At 41.2% G+C, this 23009-nt stretch overlaps 1 protein-coding gene across 2 annotated transcripts in view; it reads left to right on the top strand.

Annotated features, from left to right (window-relative positions):
* Positions 1-23009, top strand: part of CUNH16orf87 (chromosome unknown C16orf87 homolog) — a 75581-nt gene that overhangs the window by 13938 nt on the left and 38634 nt on the right. Inside the window, exon 2 of one of the 2 annotated variants that reach the window (XM_056137069.1) lies at positions 19403-19496. The exons of the other annotated variant lie outside the window; for it this stretch is intronic. The gene's annotated coding sequence lies outside the window, so the exon portion shown is untranslated. The remainder of the gene's footprint in view (positions 1-19402; positions 19497-23009) is intronic. 2 annotated transcript variants of the gene reach the window in all.

The raw sequence follows: 23009 nt of genomic DNA, 5'->3' as shown, positions 1-23009 counted from the left end.
TCTTTCACGCTTGCACCATCAGGTCCTCGATGCATGCTTCTGATGCCAGTGTATGTGCATTGAAAGTACAGATAGTCATTTTAGTCCTTCTTCGTTTTGGCAGCCTAGTTCGGCCCTGAGATTTTATCAGCCTCTCCTTGCTCATCCTTCTTAATGCTACTGTAATTGGGTGCTTTTTCAGAAATGGAATATTCATTAACTTTTAAGTTTTCTTATTAGACTTTGTAATTTTCCTCATGTAGATATTGTTACACATGTCTTGTTAGATTTATACCTAAATATTAATTTATTGATGCACCTAGTGTAAATTTTGTGGGCTTTGGTGGAAGGGATGTGTGTTGAGGATTGGTCCACACCAGGCAGTGCTCAGGAATCACTCCTGGTTGTGCTAGGAGGACCATATGTGGATGGAACCAGGTCAGCTCTGTGCAAGGGAAATGCTCATCCCGTATAGTATTTCTCTGACCCCAATTTGTAGTTCTCCTATCTGATTTTAGAGTGATGATGCATTATAATATGATTTAGCTCGTCTTCTGGAGGGAATTGATATAATTTCTTTATTAAATATGAACCTGGTGCTCTGTGTCTGAGCCTGGTGCCTTTGTGTTTTGAAAAGTTAGTAATTATGGATTTAATTTCTAAAAAAGATTATAGGCCTCTCAGATTGTTTTTAACAAAATTTATTATTTATTGAACCACTACTAAATACAAAGTTACAAAGTTATTCATGATTGAGTTTCAGTCTAAAATGAGCACCAGTACCTATACCAGTGTCATCCTCTTGTGTAGATTCTGGAAGATATTTCATTTAAGGAATTGATCCATTTTATGTGGGTTGTTGGTTTTGTTCCTTTTTACACTTGCTGTCTGTTACCAGTCTGTAAATGTACCTTGATTTAGGTTATCAAATTATCTAGTTATTCATTATACTCCTTTATCTTTTTAATGTTTATGGGCTTTATCCTGACTTTCATTATTGATATTGGTAATTTGTGTCTTCTCTCTTTTAAATCTTAGTTAGCTTGAGTAGAGACAGTAATTTTATTGGCCTTGTCAAAAAAAAAAAACTTTTGGTTTTGTTGTTTCCTCTACTGATTAGGTATTTCAACTTTGTTGCTTTCTGTTCTGACTTTATTCTTTCTTTTGTTTACTCATTTTTCTTCAGTTTTTGGGCCACATATAGTGGTGCTCAGGGCTTATTCTTGGCTTTGTGCTCAGGGATCACTCCTGTAAGGGCTCGGAGGACCATCTAAGATGCTCCGGATTGAACCCGGACTGGCCGTATGCAAGGCAAGAGCCCCTCTTGCTATTTACTTTTACTTGTTTCCCCTCTTCACCTCTGTTGCATCCTCAGCTCAAGACTTACTCCTTGCTCCATGTTCAGAGATCACTTCTGGTGGTGTTTGGAGGACCATATGGGGTGTCAGAGATTGAACCTGGGTTGGCCGCATGCAAGATGAGTGTCTTATCTTCTGTACCCTCTTAGCCCCAACCCTCACTATTTTCTTAAAGCAGAAACTGTGATTTATTTTAGATTCTTTCTCTCTCTCTCTCTCTCTCTCTCTCTCTCTCTCTCTCTCTCTCTCTCTGTCTTGTTTTTGGACCACATTTATCTGTGCTCAGAGCCTACTCTGGCTCTGTGCTCAGGAATCACTCTTAGTGTGGGCCATGTGCAAGGCAAATGTCTTAACCCCTGTACTCTCTCTGGCCCCATATATGATTTTTTTTGATAGCAAAAGAAAGGAATAAAGACCAAATGCAAACAATTGCTGAGATTTTTCTTTCCACAATCCCAGATGTATTGTTAGAGCAATATTTGTTATTCCAGAAAGAAAGGCAAACTGAGGTCTAATCTGCAGATCAGTTTTTAGTTTCTGTTACTTGTGGTCATTTGTTATTGCCTTATTATGTTTCCTTATGTCCCATATATGAGAGAGATCATTTGGGATCTTTTTGTCTCCCTCTGACTGACTTCACTCAGCATGATACCCTCCAGTTCTGTCTATTTAGTGGCAACTGTCTTATATCTGAGTAGTATTCCATTGTGTACATAGACCATGGTTTATTCTTTTTTGTTTGTTTTTTGGCCATATTTGATGTTGCTCAAGGGTTAGTCCTGCTCTGCACATAGGAACCACTCCTGGTGGACTTGGTGGGATACGAGGGGATCAAACCCAGTTGGCCACAAGCAAGGCAAGTGCTTGCTGTATTATCATTCCCACCCTGACCATAGTTTCTTTATCCAGTCATCTATTCATGGACACTAGGTTGTTTCCAGGTTTTGACTATTGTGAACAGTTTTGCAATGACTATAGGAGTGCATATGTCTTTTCACAGTAGTTTTTTAGGGTCCTTGAGATTGATGCCCAGAAGTGGGAATTCTGGGTCTTATGGAAAATCAATTCTTAGTTTTTTTGAGAAGTGTCCAAAGTGTTTTCAACATTTCTTGGGGTAATGAAATGAATAGAAACTTTCTCAAAGAAGAAATCCGAATGGCTAAAAGGCACATGAGAAATTGCTCTACATCACTAATCATCAGGGTGATGCAGATCAAAACAACAATGAGGTATCATCTCACACCACAGAGACTGGCCCACATCTAAGAGAACAAAAGCAACCGATGTTGGCGTGGTTGTGGCGAGAAAGGGACTCTCCTTTACTGCTGGTGGGAATGCCGACTGTTCAGTCCTTTTGGAAAACAGTATGGATGATTCTCAAAAAATTAGAAATTGAGCTCCCATTTTACCCAGCATAGCACTTCTGAGAATATATCCCAGAGAAGCAAAAAAAAAAAATACAGTTAAAATTACATCTGCACTTCTATGTTCATTGCTGCACTGTTCACAATAGCCAAAATCTGGAAAAAACCCGTGTGCCCGAGAACAGATGACTGGTTAAAGAAACTTTGGTACATCTACACAGTGGAGTACTATGCAGCTGTTAGAAAAGATGAAGTCATAAAATTTACATACAAGTGGTACTACATGGGAAGTATCATGCTAAGTGAAATGAGTCAGAAAGAGAGGGAAAGACATAGAAAAATTGCATTCATCTGGGGAATATAAAGTAACAAAATAGGAAACTAAAACCCAAGAATAGCTGAGATAAGTACAAGGAGGTCCACTCCATGGCTTGGAGGCCAGCCGCACATGCTAGAGGAAGAGGCAGCTCAGATAGAGAAGGGAGCACCAAGTAAAGAGTGTTGGGAGGATCCTCCCAGGATAAGAGATGCATGCTGAAAGTGACTATCGACTGAACATGATTGCCACTCAATGCCTCTTTTGCAAGCCACAGCACCCAAAAGGAGAGAGAGAGAGAGAGAACAAAAGGGAATGCCCTGCCACAGAGGCGGGGTGCGATGGGGGGGTTGGGGTGTGGGAGGAATACTGGAATCATTAGAATGGGCACTGGTGGAGGGATGGGATCATTGTATAACTGAAACCCAAGCACAAAAATTTGTAAGTCTACAACTGTACCTCTTGGTATTTCACTAATAAAAATTTTTTTTTAAATAAGTGTTTTCATTGTGTAAATGTACCAAAGTTTCTTTAACCAGTCATCTGTTCTCGGGCACTCAGGTTTTTTTCCAGATTCTGCAATGAACAAACAAGTGCAGATGTCACTTCAACTATAATTTTTTGCCTCTCTGGTATATATTCCCAGGAGTGGTATTGCTGGGTCAAATGGGAGCTCAATTTCTAATTTTTTGAGAATCGACCATACTGTTTTCCAAAAGGGCTGAACCAGTTGGCATTCCCACCAGCAGTGAAGGAGGGTCCCTTTCTCGCCACATCCGTGCCAGCACCGGTTGCTTTTGTTCTTGCGCATATGGGCCAGCATGAGGTGATAAATCTTCATTGTTTTTACTTGCAGTTCTCTGGTGATTAGTGATGCTGAGTAATTTTTCACATACCTATTAGTCATCAGTATGTCTCTTTGTTGAAGTTTTTGTTCATCTCTTCTTTCCACTTTTTAATAGGGTTGATTGTTTCTCTCCCCACCCGCTTTGGGCCACATTCAGCAGTGTTCAGGACTTAATGGCTTTTTGCTCAGGGATCACTCCTGATGGGGCTCAGAGAACCATATGGGGTGTCCAGACTAGAACCCATGTTGGATGCATACAAGACAGGTATACTATCTTACCTGCTATACTATTTCTTTGATTCCTTTTTTTTTCCTCTGTTAAGTATTACCAGTGCTATATATGTGTGTGTGTGTGTGTGTGTGCACATGCGTGCATGTGTGTGATATGTGTGTGTATATATATGTATATATATACATACATACATATGTGTGTGTTATTAACCCTTTGTTGGATGATGGGCAAATATTTTCTCCCAGTCTGTCATCGTCTCCATGCCATGGTTGGGTGCCTGCGTCCCCTGGTGCATTCAGAGCCAATGACTGTCTTCCTGGCTGATGGATGAAGGAACGTGGCCACAAGCTGGTAACTAGTGGTTGGTAATCAGTGGCAGTTATTCTAATATTTCAGCGTTAATCATAAGAGAAATTGTGAAAGGTTGGGGGGCAGCAATTACACGTAAGTGTGGTTGAACATTAACATAAAGAATGAATCTCCTTCAGGAGTTTCCTCCTTCAGGGGATATTCTTCGAGGTGATCCACCCAAGGACAGAATATCATCTCAGGGGCTCTAGCACTCTAGATTCCTTCTAAAGAGATCTGCCCAAGGGTGGAATTCCATTTAAGGGCATATCGCTGTCTCCTTTTCTTTGCTGGTAATCCATTTAAACAATTATATTAAGTTTACTTCTTAATGATATTTCTAATCATTTTGTATAAATAGTAAGAGATAAAGGCTTTTATCTATACGCTAGATTAAGCTTAAAGAGTGGCTTTTCTTGAGGATATCTTGCTATATATTCCAGACTACAGTCCCCAGGCCAAGTTAGTTTTTCCTAACTCCAAGATTCTTATCAAGTTACTTCGTTTTGGGTCATGTCAGAGTTTGTTCCAGAGTTTGTTCTTAATTTATCATGCTTCTTGTGATGCTTAGGCTGTCCCTTTTAGAAACCAGGGCAGTTTACAGCTTTCCCTAGGTCCATCCAAGTCCCTCAGTGGGACTTACCTTTTGCGGAATTAAGAACTAAGGTCAATTCTATGGGCAGTTGAGGCTTAAGTCAAGCAAGTATGATGGATACCCTAAAATAAATGTTATTTGGAGTCAATTAGATCCCATATTACAAAATCATAGTATTAACTTTCTTCCTGTGTTTATACAAAAAGGACATTGCTCTAAAATAAAACTATGCATAGGACATAAAGGAAAGAGAAAAGTAATATTTCACTTGCATATACAAAATTCAGGGCCATCAGAAGGTTTTGACTTTGTAAGTTACAGTGTCTGATTTGTGCATATATATGACTAACAGGGGAAGAAGAGCACAAAGGAGAGGTTAAAGATAAACATGGAGAATTGAGAGTGCCCAGATGGAATTGGGTGTGCCTCTGGAGAACTGTGGTCAGGTGTAATTCAATTAGCCTAAGTTCCCTCTGGGAGGAAAAAGGACAACCCAATGTAAAACCTAAAATGCCTGCAACTGTAATCTAACACCGGTCTGTGGTTGTCTATTATTGTTTGTCTTGGAATCATACTCAGCAATGCTCAGTACTTACTCCTGGCTCCGTGCTCAGGAATTGTTCCTTGTGCTCGGGAGCACCATATGGGATGCTGGAATTGACCCGGGTTGGCTTTGTGCAAGGCAAATGCCCTACCTGCTGTACTATTGCTCCAGCCCCTGAGTGTTTTTTTTATTGTTTTTTTCCTGTGTGAAGCATATTAATTTGATGTAATCATCTTTGCTTCTGTTTATTTTATTAAAATATTAAAAAACAATATCCATAAAATATACATAAATGTATATAAAATATATCACTTGTATCACTTGTTTTTTTTGTGTGTGTGTGTGCTTTTTGGGTCACACCTGGTGATTGGCCATGCACAGGGGTTACTCATGGCTCTGCACTCAGGAATTACCCCTGGCTGTGCTCAGGGGACCATATGGGATGCTGGATCCTGGGAATCGAACCTGGGTCGGCTTCGTGCAAGGCAAACGCCCTACCTGCTGTGCTATTGCTCCAGCCCCACTTGTATCACTTGTATCACTTGTCAGCCCATTGTTCATTGATTTACTTGAGCAGGCACCTGTAATATATATAATATAAATATATAATATATATTAAATATATAATATATATAATATATATTAAATATATAATATAAATATATATAATATATATTAAATATATATAAACAAAAAATAAACTCTGTCCTCCCGTTGTTCATCGATTTGCTCGAGCGGGCCCAGTAACGTCTTCATTGAGACAATTGTTACTGGGTTTAGCATATCGAATATGTCAGGGTAGCTTGCCAGGCTTTGCCATGTGGGCGTGATACTCTTGGTAGCAGTTGCTATTTGAGGGAACTGTATATTAATAAAATATGGAATTGGTCTTATATTAGTCCAGTTGTATTTTAGAAATAAGTTGTTAAAATTGTTGTGTTAGACTATAAGGTTGATGGATCAGCAAAATAGAACAGAGATTAAGGTACATGCGTTGTATGCTGCTGACCCCAGTACTTCTTGGTTCCCCAAGCATTGTCTGGTGTGGCTCTGAAGGTCTCCCACCATAGCACACTATTAGGGTGGCCTGAGTAATCCTTGGCACCACAGGGCCCAAACAGCAATGCATTCTTGGGGCTGTGCATTGAACTATTGACTTGTTGGTCAAGAATAGCCCCTGAAGCCTAAGCGCCACATGGGAGGTGCCCCCAGAAGTTAAGTACAAGCTGAAGATTAGCTTATTTAGTGATTTTATAATTAAAAAATTTAAAAAACTCTCCTGTTCCCCTTTCCTTCACATTGTTAAGATGATTAGGGGATTGCACACACCATCTGACTGTGGTGCTCACACATTTAGTATTTACTGGTAGTCGTACATGTAATGGTCACTGAGGCTTGCATTCCTTTTGCTATTGTGCTTGTTCCACATGTAACCAAGGGAATTGCATTCTGAGTTGAGGCAGACAAGGTTGCCAAAGGTTGCACTTATTGTCTGTGGTGCTTGTATGTCTTCTTACAAATACTTTATTTTTTGCAGTGCCAGGGACAGAACCTAGGGACTTTTTCTACTTCATGTATGATCTAACAATGAGCCATATAACTGGCCTTGTCTATTTTCAGTATTTTTACAGAAGAAAAGTAACTTTGTCTTAGTTATTTGGAAGGCGTATCTGACATTGCTAATTGGGAGCGGCAGGATCACTTCAGGTGGTGTTTGGAGGTTCACCAAGGCTTTTCCTGGCTGTTTTTTGAGGGACATTCAGTACCAGGGATTGGATTCAGGGCCTCACATTTGAAATATATGTTCTATACCATATGAGCAACATAAAGTCCTATATACATTAGCCTGGGCATGGGCGGAACTACAAAATTTTGTTAGCTTAACATTAATTTCATTACACGGTTTGTAATGAAATTACATAAGTGGTTTATGTTGTAGAATAATTGGAGATCTTCAAATTGCACAAATATAAAGTCATTATATTTAAGCTTTTTGTTTGTTTTTAAGCTTTTGGGCCACACCATTAATTCTCTGGGATTTATTCCTGACTTGGTGCTCAAGGGACCAAATGGGATGTCAGGGATCAAACCCTGGTCAGCTGCATGCAAGGCAAATGCCCTACCCACTATACTATTGCTCTAGCCCCAGAGATTTTGAGAAAAACTTTAGGAAGAAAAGTAGCAGGAGAATTTTTCAGGGGTCATCAATAATGAACTTCTCAGAGGCAATATCTTTTCAAAGTTCTTCTTGCAGTTTTTTTGTTTTTTGTTTTTTGTTTTTTTGGGTCACACCTGATGATGCTCTGAGGTTATTCCTGGCTCTACATTCAGGAATTATTTCTGAAAGTGCTGAAAGCACCATATGGAATGCCAGGGATTGAACCTGGGTCAGCCCCTTGAAAGGCAAATGCTCTACCCTTTGTTCTATCACTTTGGCCCCTCTTGCAGAAATTTAAAATAGTGAATATATGAAATAACTGAATAAATTCTGGTTGTGATATGTATTTTGAGTGTGGTGTTTGGGGCCACATCTGGTGATGTTTGGGTGTTACTTCTGTCCCTCTGCTCAGGAGTGATACTTGCTGGTGCTTGGGGAACCATATGTGGTACCTGGGATCAAGCCAGGATCACCCATATGTAATGCAAGTACCTTACCTCTTATGCTATTTCTCTGGCCTTCTGGTTGTGAAAATGCAATTTTATTAAATAAAAAGTAAAAGAAAAGCAAAAATAAATACAAATGGCTTTTACTTTTGGAAAGATGGAGTAATGGAGACTAAATTTGTTTTTCTACTTGAAATAATCATAAAAACAGATAAAATATTGACAGTGCTTTTGAAGACACTTGCTATTAGGGGATGTGTGGTGCCTGGAATCGAACTGGGGTCAGCCATGGTGCAAGGCAAGAGTTCTACCTGCTGGTTCTACCACTCTGGCCGAGAAAGGATATTTTTTTAATAGATGGTATTGGATCCAGATGTATACATATGGATTTTCCTTGATTTAATTTTTTTATTGTGCTAAGATACAAATAACAAAATTTATCACTTCAACTACCCATGATGTATTCGATATGCCAAACACAGTAACAAGTCTCACAATGTTACTGGGCCCGCTCGAGCAAATCCATGAACAATGGGAGGACAGTGACAGTGACAGTGACAGATCACTTTAACCAATTCCTTTTCTCTTTTTTTTCTTTTCTTTTTTGTTTGTGGTTCACATCTGGTGGTTTCTCAGGGCTTATTTCTGGCTTTGTGATCAGGAATCACTCTGGGCGGGACTCCGATGACCAGAAGGGGTGCTGGGGATCGAATCCAGTCAGTAAAGTGCAAGGCAAAAAAGGCCCTACCTGCTGTACTATCATTACTTTTTTTTTTTTTTTGTCACACCTGGCGATGCTCAGGGGTTACTTCTGACTCTGCACTCAGGAATTACTCCTGGTGGTGCTCAAGGGACTATATTATATACTGGGAATCGAACCTGAGTTGGCCGTGTGCAAGGCAAACGCCCTCCCACTGTGCTGTCGCTCCAGCCCCTGTACTATCATTCTGGCCCAACTTTAACCTTTTCTAATTGTAGAGTTTGGTGGTATTAAGTGCTTTCATATTGTTATGAAATCATAACCATCCATTTTCAGAACACTCGTAAAACTGAAGCTACCCATTAAATAATAACTTCCATTTCCTCCACCACCCAGCTCCCAGGCAATCACCCCTCTTTTTGTTTCTAAGAATTTGACTACTTTAAGGACCTCTTGTAAGTGGAATCATAGAGTGTGTGTCTTTTGCAACCAATCTATTTAACTTAGTATAATGGGTTTAAGGTTCAACTTTTTAAAATATTGGAGACATTCATGTGCACAGAAAGTACAGGGGTAAAGGCATTTATTGGCCTTTAATGTAACTGGCTGTGTATCTATTTCTTTTTTTTTATTTTTTATAATTTTATTTATTGAATCACTGTGAGAGCAGTTACAAAGCTTTCAGGTCTAAGTCTCGGTCTACAATGAAACACCTGTACCTTCACCAGTGCCCATTCTCTACCCCCAACAACCCCAGTATATCCCCATCCCACACCCTCCTGCTCCCTGTGGGGCAGATGATTTCCACATTACTCTCTCTACATTGATCATATTCAATATTTTGACACCAGATCCACCATTATTATTTGAGATTTTACCCCAACACTCAGATCTGCTTAAAAGGCAACTGTAGACAATTTGTTTTCTATTGCTGGTTATGAATAACATGTGATGTCGTGTGGCTGCAGTAGTGGCCGCCTGATTTTGAAATTCCGAAATTTTAACATTTAAATCTGGAGGGATTTCTGCCAAAACCTGCTGGGTTCCGAGATTTGCTCCTGAGTCCTGTGTCATGGCCGTTAAGCAGCTTGATCAGGAGCCAGAAAGGCCGTTCATGGGCAGCGACTCGGGATCTCGGTGGGGTAGGGGAGGAAAGGGCCGGCTCCACCCTCATCCCACGAAGCCCCGCGTTTCTCATCACTGAGGGCCCAAACCTGACTGTCCAGTGGCCTCTGGAGGATGGTGGCCACTGAGTCGCCTAGGGGGAGCAGGTGGAAGGACAACACCCTTTCTCACCTGGGGTGGCCTGGCGACAGTAACCTACTGCAGAGTCTGGGCACATTTCTGCCAAAAACCACTGGTTTCAAGATTTGTTTCTGATTCTCTTGGTTCATGGCCGCTAAGCAGCTTGATCAGGAGGCAGAGAGGCCATTCGTGGGCAATGATTTGGAGTCTCGTTAGGGTGGGGGGAACAGGACTGGCTCCACCCCCCGTCCCGTGAGTCCCAACATGTCTCGTCACTCAAGCCCAAACCTGACTGTGCAATGGCCTCTGGAGGATGATGGCCACCGAGCCACCAGGGGGAAGCAGGCTGAGGGACAACACCCTTTCCCCCTGGGGTAGCCCGGGGACAGTAACCTACTGCATGGTCTGGACGCATTTCTGCCAAAAGACGCTGGGTTTCGAGATTTGATTCTGAGTCTCTGGGATCATGACCATTAAGCAGCTTGATCAGGAGCCAGAGAGGCCGTTCGTGGGCGATGACTTGGGGTCTTGTTGAGGTGGGGAGGACAGGACCGGTTCCACCCCCATCCCGTGAGGCCCTGGGTGTCTCGTCACTGGGGGCCCAAACCTGACTTTCCAGTGGCCTCTGAAGGACGGCAGCCACTGGGCCGCCAGGGGGAACAGGCCAAGGCACAAAACCTATTCCCACTTGGTTTGCCCCCTCACCGGTAACCTACTACAGGGACCGGACGCATTTCTGCCAAAAGCTGCTGGGTTTTGAGATTTGTTTCTGAGTGTCTGGCATCATGGCCATTAAGCAGTTCAATCAGGAACCAGAGAGGCCATGCCTCGAATTATATAGCTGAGCCGGAAGTGGTTTGTGGGTGTGTCTCCCACATACCTAATTTTTGGCCGTTTACTTTCTTGGAAAACTTTGCCCCAAGTGTTTGGGGTCTGGCTAAAGGCACAGCAGCAATTTTGGGGTATCTGGAAATCTGAAGGTGCCATCAGGCTGCTGATGTACTCGCCTCACAGGTACAGATTGACCTGCTGGCAGTACCACACCCCCTTTGTATCTATTTCTTTTAAGCAATATTTTTTGCTCTCTCTTTCTCTCTCTCTCACTCTGCTTTTGTTTTTGGGGCACACCTGGTGGTGCTCAGGGATCTTTCCTTGCAGTGCTTGGGTGACAGTATACAGTGATGGGGCTTTAACCTAGGTTAGCCGAATACAGGACCCCCTCTATTTTGTTCAATCTTAATTTTTTAATTTATTTCCTTGTGTGAGTTTTGGGTTTAGTTTAAAATTTTTTTTTTCTGGCAGGAAGTGGAGCTCCTGAGTGGTGCTCAGGAGGGGAGGCAAAGAGTTCCTCCTAGAAATTCTGGGCCTTTTGGGGCCAGAGAAATAGTATAGCGTAGCAGGTCATTTGCCTGGCATGCAACCAACCCAGGTTTGATCCCTGGCATCCCATATATATGCTGGCTGCCACAAACAAACACCTTCCCCCTTGCCTCCCATTACCAAAGTATGCGCTTTTTGGGGTAGTAGTTCAGTGCAAGGGCCTGAAGATACAATACCACTTGAACCTTACAGGGATTACCTGGGCCACCCTGGTGGTGCTTTGGGAGTCTCCAGGCTTCACCTGATGATACTTGGTGGACTATGATGTTTTCTAGATCAAATCAGGGTTGGCTGCATGTAAAGCATGTGCTTAAAGCCCTATACTATTTTTCTGGTTTATTTCTTAATTTCATATAAAATTTTCTTAATTTCATATAAAAGTATATTGTTGATATTTTTGTTCAAGATGTATTTTAACTTAAATAATTATTTAATTTGGTGTTGGACCACACCTGGTGGTGTTCAAGGCTTATTCCTGTCTCTGCACTCAGGAATTCTGGTGGTGTTTGGGGGGACTATAAGGGATGATGGGGATTGAACCTGGGTCAGCTGTGTGCAAGGCAAGAGCCCTACCCTTAGTTCTGTCACTCCAGCTCCCTGTTTATATATTTTACAGTTATAACCTTAGCATTATTTTCATTGTGTCCACAGAGCTGTGGTAGATGTTATTTTTGTCTTCTTTCCTCTGTTAAGATTTTTTACTTTTCCTTGTTTCTTCTTTAATCCATTGTTTATTTTTAATTCCCACAAATTTCTCAGTTTTTTTCATTTAGTTTCTGTCTTAGTCATGTTGTGACTGGAGAAGATACTTTTTTGAGTAGTATCTATCTTTAGAAATGAATTTTAGAGGGACTGGAATGATAGTACAGCTGATAGGGTGTTTGCCTTGCAATCAGCTGACCTGGTTTTGATCCCAGAACCACATATGGTCCCCAAGCTCCTTAGCACAGAGCCAGGAGTAATCCCTGAGCACTATTTCGGGGGTGAACCCCCCCAAAAAAGATGAAAATAAATTTTAGGGTCAGGGAGATAGTGCAGAGGGTTAGTGTGCATGCTTTGCTTTCTCGTGTTTGATTACTGGCCATTGCTTGGAGTAACCCTCGATCTCCACCCACCACTGAGCTAGGAGTAGTCCCTGAATACCACTGAATGTGCTCCCACTCCCCTGCAAAAAACCTTAATTCTTGTCTTAAGCCATATACAAATAACATTTTAATATACATCTAGGCATAAGTGCTAAACTTCTGAAACTTCTAGAAAATAGTGAAAACTTAATCTTAAATAGTGAAATTGTAACCTTAAAGTTAGGCAAATATGGGTTAGAGAGACAGTTCGGTGGGTAAGGTGTTTACCTTGCATGCTATCTACCCAGGTTCGATCTCCGGCATCCCATATGGCCCCCCTGTGCCCATCAGGAGTGATTCCTGAATGCAGAGCCAAGAGTAACCCCTGAGCACCATGGGTGGGCCCCAAACCAAACCAAACCAAACCATAAACATCTCTTTGAAAGTAAGTCAAGAAAATGAGAACAGCATAACTGGCAAAAAAGTCTTTTTGAAGATCTGGATAGTATGAAAGATATGAAAGATAAAGCTCTTACATTGCTTGTGTCCACTTCAGTTATGACAATGATTTATTCCCAAGCACTTCCTAGGTCTTGAGAACCACCAGGGGTCACTCATTGAGTACAGAGCCAGGAATAGCATACCTGAGCACTTCCAGGTATGAGCTTTCCACATTCTTCCTTCCAAAAATCTTTTCCAGGGCTGGAGAGATTGCTCAACGGGATAAGCACATGCTTTACATGCAGGAGGTCTAGGTTCAATATCTGGCATTGCATATGATTCCCTAAACACTGCCAGGAGTAACCCCTGAGCACTTCTTTGTATAACCCAGAAATAAAAGCAAAAAAATCTTTACAAAACATACATTATTTATCGAGAATTATAAAGTATTCTTAGAGTTCAAAAACAAGAAAATAGCTTTCTTCAGATAGCACTCTAGCAAGTGTAGAAAGCGGCGTTATGACAGGAAGCAGAGTGGTTATGGAGGTCAAACTAAGCCATTTTCCCCAAAAAAGCTACAAAGAAGAAGATGTTGAGGTTTGAATGTCGAGCAAAACTGCAGATTTAAGAGAATGCTGGCCATTAAGAATTGCAAGCATTTTGATCTGGTAGGAGATAAAAGAGAAAAAGGACAAGTAATCCAGTTGTAAGTTCATTTTTTATCATGAAGTCAGAAAAACTGGGGGGAACAGTTGGTGTTTGCAGAGGGAAAAGAAGAAGTGTCATTTCCCCTTAGAGGAAATTTTCTCAGAAAAAAGTCCCCAAACAAAATATAACCCTATTTTAAAAATGGGTAAAAATTTGAATGGATGTCAAATTAGATATATAGTTGGCAAGTAAACACATGAAAGGATGTTCAATATCATTATTATAATTTTTAAAATTTTTATTATAAATTTTTAATTATTTTAATTATTATTTGAAACACCATGAGGTACAGTTGTAGACTTACAAATTTTTGTGCTTGGGTTTCAGTTATACAATGATCCAGTACCCATCCCTTCACCAGTGCCCATTTTCCATCATCTACATATTTTTTTAAATTTTTGTTAGTGAAACACCATGAGGTACAGTTGTAGATTTACAAATTTTTGTGCTTGGGTAAAAAAGTATAGTTGAAGTGACATCTGCACATGTTTGTTCATTGCAGCACTCTTTACAATTTTTTCATTTCATCATCCTGTTAATCGTCGATTGCCTTGAGCAGGCCCCAGTAACGTCTCTTTCATCCTAGCCCTGAGATTATATTCAGGGCTCTTTAGGAGAATGAGACCCATCATTGTTACTGGTATTTGGCATATTTGGTAGGCCACGGGGAGTTTGCCAGACTCTGCCCTGTGGGCAGGCTACATTCGACAGCCTGCAAGTTTGTCCAAAGTAGGAATGAGATAATAAGATGTCGGTCCCGGGATCTGGATTTTATAGTCTCTGAGTCTTGGCCGCTGATGGGATTACACGGCGCCGGGGGCCAGGTGGTGGGTGTGACCCCCGCCTACTGGAATTTGGAGGATCTGGGTGGAAGATGCTCGACTCCAATTCGAGTAGGCTTGGAGGTCTCGGCCCCGGAACCCGCGTGGCTTTGTCCCTCTGCCAGTACCTTCAGGTGTGCGGAGAGTGGTCTCAGCATGGTGGTGGCTGGTCCTGGAGGTCTCCGGCTGCCGTAGCCCTGGCCGGGGCGGGGAGGAAAGCTCAACCCGCTCCCCTCCAAGGGACTCCGGGAAGGAACACCGAGGCGCGGGGGCAGAGACTGCACTGCTCTCGTCCGGGATCTGGATTTTATAGTCTCTGATCCCGGACATTTGCGGCCTTTGCGGCTGCGCGACATCTTATTACCTCATTCCTACTTTGGACAAACTTGCAGGCTATCCGAATGTAGCCTGCCCACAGGGCAGAGTCTGGCAAACTCCCCGTGGCCTACCAAATATGCCAAATACCAGTAACAATGATGGGTCTCATTCTCCTAAAGAGCCGTGAATATAATCTCAGGGCTAGGATGAAAGAGACGTTACTGGGGCCTGCTCGAGGCAATCGACTTTACAATAGCCAGAATCTGGAAAAAACCTGAGTGCCTGAGAACAGATGACTGGTTAAAGAAACTTTGTACATCTACACAATGGAGTACTAAGTAGCTGTTAGAAAAGATGAAGTCATGAAATTTACATACAAGTGGTACTACATGGAAAGTATCATGCTAAGCGAAATGAGTCATTATGATAATAATTAAGGATATGGACATTATCTCAATGAGATGCTACTCCCCTATAGGAATAGTTAAAATTACAAGTCTGAACATACCAAGGGCTGGTCAGGATGTAGAGGAATTAGAACTATCATACACTGCCATTGGGGATGTAAAATGGTAACACAACTTTGAAAAGTAGTTTGCATTTTTCTTTAAATGGTAAACATAGGGCCAGAGAGATATTACAGTGGGCAGGACGCTTGCCTTGTAGGCAGCTGACTTGGATTTGGTTCCAAGCACCTTCAAGGGGTGATCTCTGAGTGCAAATCTAGAACTAAGCCCTGAACATGATCAGGTATAGCTCAAAAACCCAAAAAGGGGGATAAAAAGACGTTAAACATTATTCCAGTGGCCAGAGCAATAGTACATTGAGTAGGTCATTTGCCTTACACGTGGCCTACCTGGGGTCAATCCCTGACATCCTATATGGTCCCCCAAGCACAGGAGTAATTCCTGAGTGCAGAGCCAGGAGTAACCCCTGAGCATCACTAGGTGTGACCGCCCTCCTCCCCCCGCCAAAAAATCCCCATTATTCCAGATAGATAGTTCAAAGGGCTGAAGTACATGCTTAGCATGAGGGGGGTGCAGATTTGATTGCCTGTATCACATAGCCCTCTGACAATCTCTGAGAGTGGTGCTTCAGTAGCCATTGGAGCCAGGCATGGCTCCAAAACAAACATAGTTAAACACAGATCTATTTTCTGATCTTGTCATCCCACTTTTGGCTGTGTATACAAGAGAAAATGAAGTATATGTCTATACAAAGTCTTGTATATGAAGTTTTATAGCAGCTTTATTTGTCCAGCAAGTTGTTAAGTAAAGATGTTGCAATATATACTATTGTAAAATAATATACCAGCAATGAAAAAAATGAACTTGTTACACAAAACAACATGGGTAAATCTCAAAAGAATTGTGCTGATGGAAAAAACCCGAGTGCCCGAGAGCAAATGACTAGTTAAAGAAACTTTGGTACACCTACACAATGGAATACTATGCAGATGTTAGAAAAGATGAAATCATGAAATTTGCATATGAGTGGATGAACACGGAGAGTATCATGCTAAGTGAAACTAGTCAGAAAGAAAGGGACAGACATAGAGTGACTGCACTCATTTGTGGAATATGAAGTAACATAATAGGAGACTAACCTCTAAGGACAGTAGAGGTAAGGGCCAGAAGGATTGCTCCATGGTTTGGATGGATCATGTACTGGGCAAAGATGCAGTTGGGATGGAGAAGGGATCACTAAGTAAGTGATTGTTGGAGGGATTGCTCTCGATGGGAGATGCATGCTGAAAGTAGACTAAGGACCAAACCCTGATGGCCTCTTAGTATCTGTATTGCAAACCATAATGCCCCAAAGTAGAGAGAGAGTAAGAAGGAAAGTACCTGGCACTACAGGGGTGGGATGGGATGGGGGTGGCCGGAGGGATACTGGGAACAATGCTGGTGGAAATTGTGCACTGATAGAGGGATGGGTGCTCAATCATTATATGTCTGAAACTTAATCATGAAAGTTTGTAACTATCTCATGGTATCACTGTATCACTGTCATCCCGCATGTTATTCATTGATTTGCTCGAGCGGGCACCAGTAACGTCTGCATTTGTCCTAGCTTTGAGATTTTAGCAGCCTCTCCTTACTCGTCCTTCCCAATGGTGCCGCATTGGAGGCTCTTTCAGGGTCAGGGGAATGAGACACATCATTGTTATTGTTTTTGGCATATCGAATATGCCACAGGAGCTTGCCAGGCTCTGCCATGCAGGCAGGTACTCTCGGTAACTGGCCGGGTTCTCCAAGAAGGAGAACTAGACTATAAGAGCAGCTACACGCTTCTGGGAGCTTTGTTTTATAGTCTCTGGATCTTGGCCGTTGATGGGATTTCATGGTGCCGGGGACAGTTTGTGGTTGTAAATGCCTAGCTACTGGAAAATTTGGGATCTGGGTGGAGGAGGCCCAGTCCCCATCCAAGCAGGCTTGGAGATCTCAGCCCTGGGACAAATCTCATAGTGATTCAATTGAAAAAAAAAATTGTGCTGAGTGAATGACATTTAAAAGAGAGACTATATAATTCCACGTATATGAAACTTCAGAAAACTCAGGCTAATAGTAATGGAAAATTGTATTTACCTGGAAAAGGAGGTATTGACATTAATGAGAAGTAGGAGAGTAGATCACAAAGGGGCATGAGGAAACTTTTAGGATGATGGTTATTTACTCTCTTTACTCTCTTCATTGTAGTGATAGTTTCTTTTCTTTTTTTTTTTTGTAGTGATAGTTTCACAGGCATACACATGTGTCAGAAATGATCAAATTTTACATTTAAAATATGTGTGGTTTTGGCCAAGGAGGGAGGGAGGGAGGGAGGTGGGAGGGAGGGAGGGAAGAAAAAAAATATGTGTGGTTTTAGGACCAGAGAGGTAAGGAGCTTGCCTTGCATGTGGTCAACCCAGGTTCAATCCCTGGCACCCCATATGGTCTCCTGTGCCCACCAGGAGTGATCCCTGAGTATGAAGCCAGGAATAAGCCCTGAGAACAGCCAGGTATCTCCCTGCCCCTAAAATAAAAACAAACCAAATAAAATGTGTGTAGTTTATTGTATGTTTATTATACCTTAAAAATTATTAAATAGAAAAAAATTGTTAAATAGGAGCTAGGATGATGGCTCAGTTTGTAGAGCCATCTTATATGTTCGAGACCATGGGCTCTATCCCTACTCCACATGCTCTTCAGTACCTCTTGGAATAGCCCTAGCCCTCAGAGTACCCCCAGGTGTGCCCCTCACAAACTAACAACAGCAACAACAAAGCACTGTAGCAATGTTCTCCCGTTGTTGATCGATTTTCTCAAGCAGGCCCAGTAATGTCTCCATTGTGAGACTTGTTGTTACTGTGTTTGGCATATCGAATATGTCACGAGTAGTTTGCCAGGCTTTGCTGTGCAAGCGAGATACTCTTGCTAGCTTGCCAGGCTCTCTGAGAGGGGTGGAGGAATTGAACCCAGCTCGGCCGGGCCGGCCGCGCACAAGGCAAACGCCCTACTGCTGTGCTGTCACTCCAGCCCAGCAACAACAAAAACTTGAAAAATAACTTTTTTTTTCACATCAAAATATGTAAGTATCATGGACTGCTTCCCATAGAAGAAAGCCATATTAGACAAGTAGAAGCATGCAGGACTTAGGGATTTGTTCAGTGTTTTTTCCTCAAGTGGAGAGCCTATGTCAGTAATAAAAAGTAACCTTTTGGGGGGGTTAGTTTTCCTTATTTCTTTCCCTCAAACTATTATAAGATGTTTCAGTTACTTCCGTCTCATTCATGAATTATTACTCTTTCTTTCTGTTATATGATTATTAATCAGTTTGTGTTTGTATCCCCACACCTATTAAAAACCAATACATTCTCAGGTCTAGAGAGATGATGTAGAGTGTAGGGCATTTTCCTTGTATGTGGCTGGCCCTGGTTAGATCCCTGGAACTCCATATGGTTCCCTGAGCATCACTAGGAGTAATTCCTGAGTACAGAGCCATGAGTAATCCCTGAGCATTGCCAGGTGTGATCCCCACCCCCCCAAAAATAAAAACAATATATTTTCTCCACCTAATATTGCAGAACAGAACACTAGTCTCCTATCCTGGGACTCATGTAATAATTTATTAACTATTCCCTTTTCTTCTTAACTAATTGCAACTGTTCATTTAGGAAATAATTAACATTATTAAATAATTATATAATAAAATTAACATTTTAGGAAATAATTCTAGTTCTCACAATCTTCCCTTGTTGACTGGTATTTTAAACTTTCAGAAGTTCTATAGAACTAGGTGAAGGGTTTTAGAATGGAGATATAGTAACTCTGTACACCAAAAGCATATACATTAACACTATTGTAAAAAGAAAATTAAATTTTTATAGTGATGAGAAGGGAAGGTGTTATAGTATATTGATTCCTATCTCTCAAGTAATTTTTATGAGAAGATAGAGTTTAGATAAAAGTGTGATTTCTACCTTTTAAATAAATTATTATAAGTACTTGATATGTTTAATAATCATAATATATTTTTTTCATTCTCCCCTGCTCCAGGTAGCTGTTGTATGTAAATCTTGTCCCTGTGATGATGTATTTAATAGGAAGCATCTGAAAATAAAACACTCGGAGAAATCATCACCTTTTACAGGTAATTGTGAAAGTTTGTCACATTTTCATCTTTTATGTTTCTATTATATAAATTTTAAATAAATTTTTATGAGTTAATTTTTTTCTTGATGGTGATATTATTAAAATTACTGAAGTACATAGGATCAGAAAGATAGTACAGAGCATAGAGAACCTAACTTGCATGTGACCAAACTGTGGTTTCATCCCCAGTACTGCATTTATATATAATCTCTTGAGTACCACCAGGAGTGACCCTTGAGCACTATTGGGTGTGACTATAACTTATTTAAGCACATCTTTTATTTCTATTAGAGTAGTCAACTTACGTGTTTGTTATTTATTTAATTATATGTTAACTCTTACTGATAAAACATAACACATCTTAATGACATTTCAGTTGTTAATTGTTAACTATAAGAAAGAACCTTATTTTTAGTATTAAGTTATATTATTATTTTATTTTATTTTTTTGCTTTTTAGGTCACACCTGGCGATGCACCGGGGTTACTCCTGGCTCTGCACTCAGGAGTTACTCCTGGCAGTGCTCAGGGGACTATATGGGATGCTGGGAATCGAACTGGGGTCAGCGGTGTGCAAGGCAAATGCCCTACCCGCTGTGCTATTGCTACAGCCCCAAAATTATATTATTTTTTAAAGTACTAAGTATTTTGTTGAATTCACCAAAATAGGTGCTGATTATTATTTTGAATTTGTCACGGTCACGGTCCTTCCCGTTGTTCATCGATTTGCTCGAGCGGGCCCAGTAATGTCCTCATCATGAGACTTGTTTGAATTTGTAGCTTTCTTTTTAAAGTTAAAGCTCTTGGGGGGCTGGAGCAATAGCACAGCGGGTAGGGTGTTTGCCTTGCACGCAGTTGACCTGGGTTCGATTCCCAGCATCCCATATGGTCCCCCGAGCACCGTCAGGAGTAATTCCTTAGTATATGAGCCAGGAATAACCCCTGCGCATCGCCGGGTGTGACCCAAAAAGCAAAAAAAAAAAAAGTTAACAGCTCTTGGCACATATACTGCCCAAGCCCATGTGCTGCTTGTGTTCATGTGGCCAAACACATGTGGCACCTGAGCATATGTAACCTACATCTTCCTTCTTGAGATCCGTACTTTCATGTTTTCATATCTAATGTTGGGGTTTTGTAGGCATTCTCTTCACCTTTTGAGAAGCTTGGGTTCTCTCTTGAGCATGTTCCTTTCTCTCTCTCACTTTCTCTCCCTCCTTCTTCTTCTGAAAATCCTCCAAGTAAAATCTTGTGTTTTAAAAGAAAAGCATGGGGGGTGTGAGGGACTCAAGCAGTCAATGGCCGAAAACTGTTCCCCTGGCCAGCCCATGGTGATGGACGAATGAAGGATCGGAGGAATGGAGAAACAGGACCCCAGGCTGGTTGGTAGACAGTTTATTTCTCTCTCCTCCCCAAAATAGTTCTATCTCTCCCCTTACAGCACAATCATAGGTCCCAAAATAATAGTTTTGGTCGTAGTCCCAGTCATCATAGTTCCATCATCCTAGTCCTTGTCTTTTCCTTACAGCATAGTTATATAGAAATCATGAAGGATGGAGGTACACATAGGTGGGCTTGAACATTATCATAACAACAAACAGAGGTAAAACCACTCCTTCAGGGGAAGTTCTAGGAGATTAACTCAAGGACAAGATCTCAGCACTCTAGATTACTAGGAGATCTGTTAGGGGCTGGATTCCATCCAGGATCTATTGCTTTCTCCTTTGTTCACCTCGTAATCTATTTAACCACTCATAGTAAATTTACTTATAATATTTCTAGTCATTTTGTATGAACACAGTAAGAGGTACATTAAGCTTAAAGATTGCTTTTCCTGGGGACATCTTGCTATAGATCCCAGACTATAGTCCTCAGGCCAGTTTAATCTCTTCTAACCCCAGCAGGGTCCTTATTCAGTTACTTCTTTTTGTGTCATGATGGAGTTTGTTCCATGACTGTGCTCTTAACTTATTATACTTATGGCACTTAGCTTGTCCCCTTTTGATGCCAGAGTAGCTTACAGTTTGCGATGGGTCCATCCAGTCCCTTAGTCGGGCCCCTCCTTTTGGGGGGTGTTAGGAAGTAAAGGCAACTGAGGCTTAAGTCAAGTAAATGTGGATGATGCCCAGGAGTAATTATTTGGAGTCAATTAACTCCCATGTTACAAAGCATAGCATCAACTGTCTTCCTGTGTCTATACAAAAAGGGCATTGCTAAACCATGCAAGTGACATAAAGGAAAGAGAAAATCAGTATAAGATTATTAGTGCTCTAAAGAATTGCGTGTGTCTCAGGGGTACTGTTGTGGGAATAACTCAGTAAACCGAAGCTCCCTATAGAGCAAGGACAACCCAATGTTATCCAACAACGAATCTTTTTTATTTCAAAATAATAATAATAATAAGTTAATAGCTCTGAATTTATTTAATAAGTACAGTTAGAGAATATGAGATTTTGTTACTCTTCTTTTTTCCTGTGGTAATTTTAACTACAGGAAATCCATTACCATCTTGTTTATGTTAATAAACCAAAATAAGAATGGATTTATTACAAAAATTTACTGAGTTCTTTACAGGCAATGAATATTTTGATCATATAGCAGTAAATCTACTACCAAGAGAAATTCAGTTCTGTTGTAGTGGAGAAAAGTATATAAATAGTAGTAATATATAGATGTAGTATATATAAAATATGTCAGCAAGTAATAAGTAGGAAATTAAAGATAGCACAGGAGGTATGTTTCTTGGCTTGCATGAACCTTCCCAGGTTTGTTCCTAACACATGGTGTCCCCTTAGCACTGCCAGGGGTGACTCCTGAGGCATACAGCCAGGAGTTGCCTCTGAGAATTTCTGGGAGTGGGTCCCCTCCACCCCCCAAATAAGTTACTGCCCTCAAAGCTAGATGGAAGATTACTTAATTTTCAAAAAAAATTGGGGGGACCACAGAGATAATACAGCGGGAGGGTGCTTACCTTACACAATGCTGACCAGAGTTCAATCTCCGGCATTTCATGTGGTCCCCCAAGCCTGCCAGAAATAATTTCTGAGTGCAATACCAGGAGTAAGCCCTGAGCACTGCCAGGTTTGGCCTCCAAAAACAAAATTTAGAAAAGTTATTTACTGTTTTGTTTGTTTTGAGGGCCACATCTAATGCTTTGGGGCTTTTTCCAACTCAATGCTCTGATAATTTTCTCAGTAGAACAATACCACCAAACCATGAAGTGCCAGGGTTCAAACCTGGTCCTCCTGTATGCAAAGCATTTGTTTAGCCCATTGAGCTCTCTCTATTGCCCTATTATTTTTTTTCACCCTATTATTATTTTTTAATGGGCCTTCCAAACAGTGTTCAAGTGGCCTGGAGTCCACTGGTTGGTTCAGTACTTGGAAGTAGCAAGGCAATGCTGTTCAGACCCAGTGATGCTTGGGCACCATAAGATGTTTGGGATTGAACCTGGATCTCAGCTTGCAAAGTACAACTACAGTGTCTTCGAGCTAGTTCCCTGGCCCTTTAGTATA

The sequence above is a fragment of the Sorex fumeus genome, unplaced genomic scaffold (assembly GCF_029834395.1).
Source record: "Sorex fumeus unplaced genomic scaffold, SorFum_2.1 ptg000122l, whole genome shotgun sequence".
Lineage (NCBI taxonomy): Eukaryota > Metazoa > Chordata > Mammalia > Eulipotyphla > Soricidae > Sorex > Sorex fumeus.
The sequence above is the reverse complement of the archived record's forward strand: the minus strand, read 5'-3'. Positions and strand labels throughout refer to the sequence as shown.